The sequence below is a fragment of the Aethalodelphis obliquidens genome, unplaced genomic scaffold, assembly GCF_003676395.1.
Source record: "Aethalodelphis obliquidens isolate GAN/ISIS:26980383/991018 unplaced genomic scaffold, ASM367639v1 scaffold10, whole genome shotgun sequence".
NCBI lineage: Eukaryota > Metazoa > Chordata > Mammalia > Artiodactyla > Delphinidae > Aethalodelphis > Aethalodelphis obliquidens.
The window spans coordinates 28259528-28270950 of record NW_020837954.1 but is presented as its reverse complement, the minus strand read 5'-3'; positions in this window follow the sequence as shown (position 1 = coordinate 28270950).

The window sequence follows — 11423 nt, the reverse complement described above, 5'->3', positions numbered from 1 at the left end:
GTATAAAAAGGAATTTGTTATAAGGAATTATGGCTCACACTATTATGGAAGCTACAAGTCCCAAGATCTGCAGTCAGAAAACTGGAGACCCAGGAGGGCCCATGGTGTAGTTCAGTCTGAATATCAGGAGGCTCGAGACTCAGGAAGAACCAATACTTCAGTTTGAGTCCGAGGCAGGGGAAAAAACTGGTAGTCCAACTCAAAGACATTCAGGCAAGAGGAATTCCCTCTTACTCTCAGGAGGGTCTGCCTTTTTGTTCTACTCAGGCCTCGACTGATTAGATGGGGCCCACCCACATTGAGGAGGGCAATCTGCTTTACTCATTCTAGCAATTCAAACGTTTTCTCATCCAGAAACACCCTCACAGATAAACTAAGAGTAATGTTTGACCAAATGTCTGGGCACCTTGTGACCCCGTCAAGTTGACACATAAAATTAACCATCATAGGTGGGGAGTAGGTTGGAGTAGAGTTCACCCAGGAAGACCCTCATGGGCACAGGTTCCAATCACAGTCCCACTTTTATGTGCACAGTTCTTAAAGTGTCCATTCCCAACAGGCAACAGCCTGAGGAACCCATCACCTCCCACCACTCTGCCCTCAAATCTGTTCCTTCTGCGTACTTCTCTCCTGAAATTTCCAGCAATATCGGCCTTATTTTGGAGTCACCCTTCATTCATCCTGGTCCTTGGTACTAACATCTAAATGGTTGCCAAGACCTTTCAATTCTTCCTGTGAAATGCTTCTCACATGCCTCATCTTCCTTCACTATTGCTACTCTCCTACTATAGAGTGATGGCTATTCAATTTTTAAATATGAAAGAATTGGGTGGGGGGGATCACAGCCTGGTTGGAAAGGAGGTTTGGGGGACTGGTTTTGAAGCTGCCTTCACAGAGCAAAATGAAATTTTCTTTAGGTTGTCTGTTACAAATTAATAATACAGCAAAGTTTTATATAAGTTTGCTTTAACAAATTGAGAAAGTGTTCATTGTATGTATCAAATTTACATATATATTAATAATTTGTGACAGAGATTATGATGAGGAGACCCCTATAAGAATTGTTTCTTAAACAATTTCTTTCACTCTAAGCACTTTCTGTTTTGCTGCTGGATAAATCTTCCTGAAGCACGGCTTCAATATTATTAATACAAACCTTCACTGGGTCCTCACTCCCTACTAAATAAGGAACAGTCTGTAAATGGACTCTGTGGCCCTTCAGAATATGGATTCCACTCATTTTTCTGGCTATATATCCTATGAGTCACAATTGCCTCTTATACCAATCAGGGAATGCCTTTGGATGCAAGTAGCAAGTACATTCAATGTATGCTGGCTTTAACAAATAGAGAGCTATTTTTCTCACATAAGAAATTAATGTCTGCAGTCCAGGGCTAGTGCAAGTACTCAATGATGGACCCAAGCTCCTTCTGTTTCTCTGTTCCATCGTAACAATCATATGGCTTTGACCTTTTGCTTATTACCTCATAACCTCAGGATGCAGTTCCAGGCATCTCACCTACATTCCAAGTAGGAGAAATAAGAGACAGCAAAGGGCAAAAGTTGAAGGAAGGTGCATGTTAATTGAACCTGTCCTGTTTTTATGGGTAAAGTGAATAATTTTCCTAGCAATCTTCTGCTTATGACTCAATGATCAGAAGGGTTCACATGGTGGAAGGTGACTGGGAGAGGCAGGATTGTGGATGGAGGTGGGCCGGCCAAGCAGTCGTACCTGCCACACGCACCTGCTCTAATCAGGCGGCTCGCTTACCTTACTCCACATCTGCCTTCACATCATTTCCTCTGCCTTGAATGATCTTTGCCCTCCCCCCTCTCTGTTAATTGAAGGCTTTTCATTTTGTTTAAGTCCTGATAAAATACCACTTCCTCCAAGATGTCTTCCTGGTCTCCCTCCAAACCTCTCTGATAAAATTTCTCCTTCTGAGATCAACCACTGTTTTTATTTCTGTTGTACCTAGAATCCTCACACTGTACTCTGATTAATTCTATGTATTTCATCTCCCTGACTATATTTTGAAGCCCGAGAGAACAGGGAGCATGTCCCATTCATCTTTGTATTTCCAAGACAACGCAGCACAGAGTAGGTATTCAATAAGTGTTGGATGAATGCATGCATATTCTGCAATATTCCGTTCTGAATGGAAAAGTTTGCAATACCCACATTGTGTCTATAATGGCCCCTCTGATCCAAGTTAAAGGAGGACATCTGCAGTCCTCGATGAATATTGGCTGCTGTCCTCTGTCCTCAGCTAAAGCAAAGACATCTGTGGTGGCAATGTGACTATCTACCAATGCTTTTTATGTCCCTTTGCCCAAATGTGCAGCTGTTTCCTTGGTGGGAAAGTAAGGGAACAGTAAAAATCAGACAAAATAACAGCACTTATAGCAGGAGTCTTATGAGGGTATTAGGTTAAAATTAAGAACTTTGAAATTGGGTGACAATATAAGCAATAATCATATTAATACCAATTAATAACCATTTATTAAAACCCTTATGCCAGACAGTGCATTTATAGGCTTTGTCCCTTGGACATGCATAACAACATATTCATTTATTAAATAAGGAAACCAAGTCCCAGAAAGATTAGGCAATTTGCCCAGGATTACATAGCTTCTAAGTGGCAAAGCTGGGGAGACACTCATTTCATAGAGCAAGCCTGTAAGGGAAGGGGTGTTAGTTCTGCTTTACATGTGAAAAAACTGCAGCCCGGAGAAGTCAAGTGACTTGCTCAAGGCCATGCAGTACAGTGATTGAGAGGATGGGCTCTGGAGTTAGACTTCCTGAGTGTGAATCCCGGTGTGACCTGGGGCAAATTGTTGAAAGTTTTTGTGCCTCAGTTTCCTCATATGTAAACCAGGGGCAAAAGCTGCTTCATAGGTTCTTTTTTTTAAAATAATTAATTAATTAATTATATTTATTTTTGGCTGTGTTGGGTCTTCGTTGCTGCACACGGGCTTTCTCTAGTTGTGGCGAGCGGGGGCTACTCTTCATTGCGGTGCGCGGGTTTCTCATTGCGGTGGCTTCTCTTGTTGCAGAGAACAGGCTCTAGGCACGCGGACTTCAGTAGCTGTGGCTCGCGGGCTCTAGAGCGCAGGCTCAGTAGTTGTGGTGCATGGGCTTAGTTGCTCTGCGGCATGTGGGATCATCCTGGACCAGGGCTCGAACCCGTGTCCCCTGCATTGGCAGGCGGATTCTCAACCACTGCGCCACCAGGGAAGCCCTTCACAGGTTCTCATGAAAACAAAATGAATAAGTACACTTACAACAGAGACTGGCCTATCACCAGATCCAAACCAAGTATTTGGTAGCTTAGCCAGGGCTGCCACTAGCCTATGTGATAGAGTAGCCCAAGGATAGCTTACCTGTATACTGAGCATAGGGAATTGGATATTCAGATATGCTTTGGTCCTTCTGGAGAAAAGAAATGAATACTACTTTCTGGTTCCCAATGGTCGGAGTCCTGTTTCTCCCCCAAAAGGGACTCCTAGGTTTACTGACTCCATGCTTCAGAAAGTCACACTTTTTGAACAGAACAATGGCTCTGTCTGCATTTCTGTCCACTGCCAGCATTAACTGACCCAGAGAATTAGTAGGCTTGTGGGTATGAAATTATTTGGGGGAAGGATCTTCATTTGGTGTGTGCTGAGCTCTGTGGAGTAACCTTTAGTATTTCCATAGTATAACACAATTTTCTTTTGTTTAAGCTGCTTTCCTCATCTTGGTAGCTAGTCTCCAAAGATGGTCCTGCAATGACCCGCAATGGTATTCATACTTTTGTGTAGACCCCTCCCTCATTGAATCTAGGCAGCCTTTATATAACTGATAGAATATGGTAGAAGTGACATTTACGATTTCTAAGACTAGGTCATAATAAGCCTAATAGCCTCTGCCTTGGGTTCTTTTGAAAGTGTGCTCTGGGGGAAGCCAGCTGCTATGTAAAAAGTTCAGCTACTGTGAGACCATCATGCTGTAATAAAAGCCAAGCTATCCATGTTGAGAGGCTGCATGGAGACAGAAAGACCCTGGCCACCCCCCAGCAATTCCAGCCATCTAGATGAGGTGTCAGAGATATAGAGAAGAAGCCATCTCGGACATCTGGCCCAGCGAGTCTCCAGATATCTGTAGCCCCATCCACCATCTGACTGCAACTGCACAAAACCCAAGCAAGAGCCCAGTCAACTTACAGAACTATAAGAGATGACAATAAATTGTTAATCCTTTTTTCCTTTTTTTTTTTTTTTGCGGTACGCGGGCCTCTCACTGTTGTGGCCTCTCCCCTTGCGGAGCACAGGCTCCGGACGCGCAGGCTCAGCGGCCACGGCTCATGGGCCCAGCCGCTCCGCGGCATGTGGGATCTTCCCGGACCGGGGCACGAACCCGTGTCCCCTGCGTCGGCAGGCGGACTCTCAACCACTGCGCCACCAGGGAAGCCCCCCCACCTTTTTTTTCGGCCATACCTCGCAGCTTGCAGCATCTTAGTCCCCAACCAGGGATCGAACCTGTGCCCCCTGCAGTGGAAGTGTGCAGTCCTAACCACTGGACTGCCAAGGAATTCACAATAGATTGTTATTTTAAGCCACTCTGTTTTGGGGTTATTAGGAAGTACTGAATAACTGAAACACCCATGATTCCCCAAAGCTGCTGGTACAGTTACAACACACTCAAATCCAAACCACAGATGAGGATTGTAAACTGCTGCTTTTTATTAAATTATATTTTGTGGTAAATATACAAATCTGGACCAATCATTCTGTATGCAAAACTTTTGTAATTCTTTCCATTTTTCTTAAACAATAGGAGAAATACTATTCTAACACCATCTAATATTGTATTACATGTTTGTCTGTTTGACTGTCACTTGCCTTCCCTTCTTCAATATATGCTCCAAGGTGGCAATGATTTCATCTGTTTTATTTTCCTTTGTATCCTCAGTGCTGGTGACAGTATTTTATTTATATTATAGTAGGTCTGCAATAAATATTTGTTGAATTAATAAACACAAGGAGAAGATGAATGTATCACAGATGAAGTTAATATGTTATAAAATGTTCATGTAATAAATATATTCACCCTACAGAAAACATCTCACATTGGCTGCAAGAATAAAATCTGACCTATGAAGATATTCATGATATATTAAGTAAACAGACTAGGTTTTTAAAATCAGTTTGCAAATCAGCAAGAGCAAGCATAATTCCATTTTTAAAAAAGTTTTTAAGTGGATATTTGCAGAAAAAGGGTCCAAAAGCATTTTTGGCAAACTAATGACAGTAGTTATCTGTGGGTAAAAAGTTCAGAAGGGAATTTTGTTTTTTCTTAGCGCCTTTCACACGCTTCCTAAAATGTTTAAAATGAAATTGTATTAGTTTCATAATCAGGAAAAATGTTATTTAGTACAACTAAATTGGAGCATTGTTATACCTATTTTTTCTGTATTTCCCATCCGAGACCACAAAGTTGAAGTTTTTCAATTCCTTCTCAACCAATTGAATATATTTCATGTGTAGTTGTTCCAACCTCCAGTAGAGTCATATAGCACAGCACTTCTGCCCACACAAAGAACAAAATAAAAGTAGAAATCATCTGTTTATGGCTGAAGTGAATTCCTAGAAGAGTTTCTGCTGGTCAGATCACTGAGGGATTGCTTGCGTAGTCATGGACACTGGTAAAATCGAGCATTCCTTGGCCATAATCTGAGTTTCCCAAATAGAGCAGCAAATACTACATTTATAATTATGTAGATGCAAACTTTCTAGCCCATTGTGAAAGTAGCAAATGGTAGCAGATTCTTGTTTGCTTTGTCTCTGAGAACCACATGAAAATGCTTTGAAACTCATTAGAGAATGAAAGGGAAAATGCTTGCCTCTTTTCCAAGACAGACAGAGGAACTCCGTTGCAGAGGTAGCACACATGGCGAAGGAGAACGGCTCTGCCACGTCCCCATTCTGAATGTTTCTTAGTAGCAAAATGGTGACAACACCACCTGTTGCACCTACCCTTCTATAATTTACTGTGATGAACAAATACACTAAGTTTATGCAAAACTGCATTTTCCTGCATGACAAATGGTACTAAAGACCCGATATGCTCATGGTAATGAATGGTAGGAATTCCAGCTCCTTGCACAGATGGTAGTACCTCTTAAGGTGACTCCTGTTGGTTCTCTAAATGCTCCATCTTTGCGAAGGAAGCATTATTTAATGGTCAAAATGCTTTCAAGAACATGGAATAGCCTCACTGATGACCAGATACTGAATTTATGTACCAAAAAGTCTCCTCAAACCTGACTTTCCCTCTAGATTTTCTGTCTGCATTGATGGCTAGAAGCAATAGAATCCTCCTTACCTCTTCTTTCTGCATATCCCTCACCTGGAAATTCTTGTCAGCTAACCCTCAGAAAAGTCCTGTCTCTAGTTTCTCTCCTGTTTCAGTGTTCAGCCCAGGGTTCAGGATCTCACCATCTCTTACCATGACTAATGCACCAGCTTCCTAATCCCATTCCTGACAGATACTTTCTGTACATCTTTCCTACCAGATTAGGGAGTGTTCTCTAAAGATGAAGAGCAAATTCTATAGGCCTTTAAATTTCCCAAAGAGCATTGCTCCTAATAGGTGCTCAATAAACGATTCTTGCTGACTTGTTTGCTTGCTTGACTGAGAGGTAATACTTGGCATGGAAAAAGTGCTGGGACTGAGAAACCGAAGACCTGCCTTTGTATGAGTTACCTATGGCTGCATAACGCATCCTAATGACTTAAGATAACAACAATCATTTATTATTTCTCACATTTTCTGTGGATCAGGAATTTGAACAGGGCATAGTGTGGGTACTTATCTTTCCTCTGTGATGTCTGGGGCCTCAGTTGGGAGGACTTGAAAGTTGGGGGTAATGCAACAGCTGGGGACTGGAATCATCTGGAGGTCTCTTCATTCACATGGGTAGTGGTCAGCTGAGGCCACAGCTGGCTACCAGCCAGAACATCTATACAACATGGCCTTTCTATGTAGCCTCTCTGCTTGGGTTTGTTTGGGCCACCTTACAGCATAACGGTGGCAACTGGGTTCTAAAAGCAAGTGATCCAAGACAGTCAGTTGGAAGCAATGTTACTTTCATGGCCTAGTCTTGGAAGGCAGATAGCTCAATTCTGCCGCAGTCATGAGCTTACACAGTGTGACAGGCAGAATAATAACCCCCTAAGGATGTCCGTGTCCTCATCCCCAAACCTGTGACTATGTTACCTTACCTGGCAGAAGGGATTTTGCAGATGTGATTAAATTAAGGACCTTGAGATGGGGAGATTATCCTGGATTATCTGGGTAAGCCCAGTGTAATCACAAGTGTCCTTATAAACAAGGAGGCAGAAGGGTCAGAATCAGAGAAGGAAATGTGATGCAGAAGCAGAGGACAGAGTGATGCTGGCCAGGAGCCAAGGAATGCCAGCAGCCTCTAGAAGCTGGAAAAGGCAAGGAAACAAATTCCCCCTGGAGCCTTCAGAAGGAATGCAGCCTCACCAACACCTTGATTTTAGCCTAGTAAGACCCATTTTGGAATTCTGATCTCCAGAACTGTAAGATAATAGATTTGTATTGTTTTAAGCCATTAAGGTGTTTGTGGTACTTTGTTACAACAACAGTAGAAAACTAATATGCCCAGATTCGAGGGGAGGGAATACAGACCCCCATCTCTCAGTGGGAAGAGTGTCAAAGTCACATTCAAGAGCGTGTGGGATGGAAGACACTGTTTCAGCCAACTTTGAAAAATATGACCTGCCCCACTCTACCACTAAGTAGGTGTGTAACTGCACGTTGATCTCACTGGGCCTCAGTCTCCTCCTCTGTAAAAGAAGAGAGTTGAGTGTGAGGATCTTAAAGCTTCTGGACCTAGAAGTTCCTGGTCCTATGATTGAAAGGGAGATGTAGTATTCCCATGAGAAGTCATAATAAATCGTGGCTGATTTCCTAAGTCCTTCCTTGATGCTCATGACCATTCATATACCACTCTGAATGGAATGGAAATGGAGAGCCTGGACCAGAAAACCTCAATAAAGTATGTGTGAATTCCTTAGAAGATAAGCTCTGAGGCAAGGTTTTTGTTTGTGTTTTAAATTTCAAAATGTTTTAAGGAAAGAGGGAATGAAGAAAAGAATGAAAAAAACAATTGATTGAGGCAGTGACCATTTCTTGTTCATCATAGGAATCCCAGTACTTCGCATACATCTAGTCTAGCATGTAGGTGACCTCCAAAAAATGTTAAGTGAGAACCAAAAGAAAAGGACCCAAGGTCCACTGGCTTTGCCTGATAGCTGTTTGGGGTGGCAGAACTTTCGGCAGGTTAACAGGTAAGAACCCTTTCACCATTCTACTTGGGAAATTATCGATAGTTCAGTAGTCTAACAATTGGTCTGCTTTATGTTATCCTTGCGCTAAACACAGCAGCCAGAGTGATCCTGATAAACTGTAAGGTTGATCATGCTGCTTCTCTGCTGAAAACCCTCCAGAGCCTTCCTGACTCACTTGTAATTGAAGGCAAAGCCCTTTCCAGGGCCGGAACTAATGTTAGGTGAGGGAGGCACCGAGGGCACACAGTTTAAGGAGGCACTCACTCTCGGGGTCCTACCTGCCCTTCCAGGACCTTGAGAGTGAGCACCTCCTTAATTTGTGCAGCCTAGACCCTCCCTCCTCTCCCTCTAGACACTGGCTCTGACTTTGGGTGCAAGACCATCACCATCTAAGCTCTCAGCCCTTCACTTCTCTAACCACATCTTCCCCAGCTAGCTCACTACACTCGAGCACACTTGCCTCCTTGGTATTTCCCGGCACAAACCAGACCCACTTCTACCTTGGAGTTTACGCTGCTCTTCCTTTTGACAAAACGTGGTATCCCCAGATATCCATCTGCTGCCTCCCTCATCTCCTTCAGGTCTCTGCTCAAATGTTACCTTTTCTATCAACCGTTCCATGATTACCCGATTAAAATTCAACCTTGTCACCATCTCTCTTTCCCACATTATTTATTTACTTTTTTAACATCTTTATTGGAGTATAATTGCTTTACAATGGTGTGTTAGTTTCTGCTTTATAACAAAGTGAATCAGTTATACATATACATATGTCCCCATATCTCCTCCCTCTTGTGTCTCCCTCCCACTCTCCCTATCCCATCCCTCTAGTCCCACATTGTTTTTATTCTTAGTACCTGTTGCCATCTAACATGCTATAGCTTGTGTTTATTTTGTCAGTGGTCTGCATTTCCTACTTGACAATCAGACCCAGGAAAACAAGGATTTTTATTAATTTTTCAATGCTATGTGCCAGAATCTAGAACAGGGCCTAGGGAGTTCCCTGGTGGCCTAGTGGTTAGGATTCTGGGCTTTCACTGCTGTGGCCCGGGTTCAATCCCTGGCTGGGGAACTGAGATCCTGCAAGCCACACAGCAAAAAAAAAAAAAAAAAACAGGGCCTCGCACACACAGATGCTCGATAAAAATTTGCTAAATGAAAGAATATCATGAGACGGTTTGTTACCTAAAGTCATGGAGAACAGAGAATTATAGGATTTTAGAACAAACAGGGGCCTGACTAAAGGGATCAACAAACTATGGTCTATTTTTATATGGTCTATGAGCTAAGCATGGTCTTAGGAACTGAATTGTGTGCCACCCCTCCCCATTCATATGTTGAGGTCCTAACCCTCAGTGTCAGAATGTTACCTTATTTGGAAATAGGGTCATTGCAGATATAATTAGTTAAGATCATACTAGAGTAGGGTGGGCCCCTAACCCAATATGGCTGGTGTCCCAACAGAAAGGAGAAATTGGGACACAGGGACACCAGAAGAAAGCCATGTGAACATAAAGGCAGAGATCAGGGTGAAGCCTCGGTAAGCCAAGGAATGCCAAATATTGCCAGCGAACCACCAGCAGCTAGGAGAGAGGCATAGAATAGTTATTCCCTCGTAGCCCTCAGGAGGAACCAACCCTGTTGACACCTTCATCCCTTGACTTCTTGCCTCCAGAACTATGAGAGAATAAATTTCTGTTGTTTAAGCCACAGAGTTTGTGATACTTTGTTACAGCAACCCTAACAAACTAATACAAATGGTTTGTACATCTGTAAACAATTGTAGAAGGAGGAGGAGGAAGAGAAGAAAGGGAGGAGAAGCGGGGGTAGTGGTCCAGGAGGAGGGGGGAGGGGGAAGGAGAGGAAGAATAATGACAGAGGCAGTATGAGGCCCACAAAGCCTAAAGTATTTGCTGGGTCTGGTCCTTTGCACAAAAATCTTGTTGACACCTAAAGTTTAGAGATCATATAGCCCATATAATCATGAAGAAATGGTGGCCTCTAAAAATCAAATCATGTATCCAAGTTCATACATGTAGTGTGGGCTCATTTTATCTATACCTAAAACGAGGTTGTCTGATTTTAAGTCTGTTTTTTAAAAAATCAGACTACAATTACTACTGAACTTTTAAAAATCATTTCATCAGTTCCCCCTTGTTTAAGCACCAAAATGTTACTAAGACCATGTTTTCATCTATTATTCCAGCCCAGCAACCTGAGTCCTTTACAGAAACTTACCATAATTCATAATTTTTTTGAGCAAAGAACCTACTATGATCCATATTTTTTCATTTTTGCTTTTGGGCCTTGCCCTCCAGCAACTCATTTTCTGTGATACTGGTTCTCAAGCTGTAATTAAAACATAAAGATCAAGAACAGATGTCTGCCTGCTCTCTGGAGCTTCCACAAACTATGTAGTGTAGAGTTTGGCATTATGGATTTTATGCTAAAGAGAAACAAAATAGAAGAATTAACTGTTGAACAAACCCACATACCAATGCTAAAGACATAAGAAAGTATTTAAAAGAAAGTGGACCAAAGCTCATGGTGGTTCTTTTAATGTACCATTAACTCAGAGACGGCAAAATGAATCTATTTGTTCACATCAGCTCGGTGACTTGATGGTATACACCAAAAAAAAAAAAAAAAAAAAGCTGTGTTCTTGCTGATTCACCTTGAGTGAGATATTTAACCATTTGAGGGGTTGCCTTTTTGGCAAATGTTAGCTGACAAAAATGATAGTTCGTACTGCAAAGGGTTACTGGAAGGGATGCAGGAGTGGAGGGCAGAGGTGTCCTTTCCCTTCTAAGGCTGCTTAATTAGTTGAAGCATAGATGCCACTAAGGAACTCTGTGTATCAATTTCTTTTGAGATGCTAGTGAACCTGAACTGTGGAGGAAATGAAAAGGAAGTGAATGGGTTAAAGACAGTTTTCCAGCAAAGAGTATATGCAAGGACTGAACATCCCAAGTGTGGCTGCTCTATTTCAAACTCTTACACTTTTGCACAGAATGCACAAGTACCATAGGAATTACATGTACCTAAATCTGAACAAATTTTGC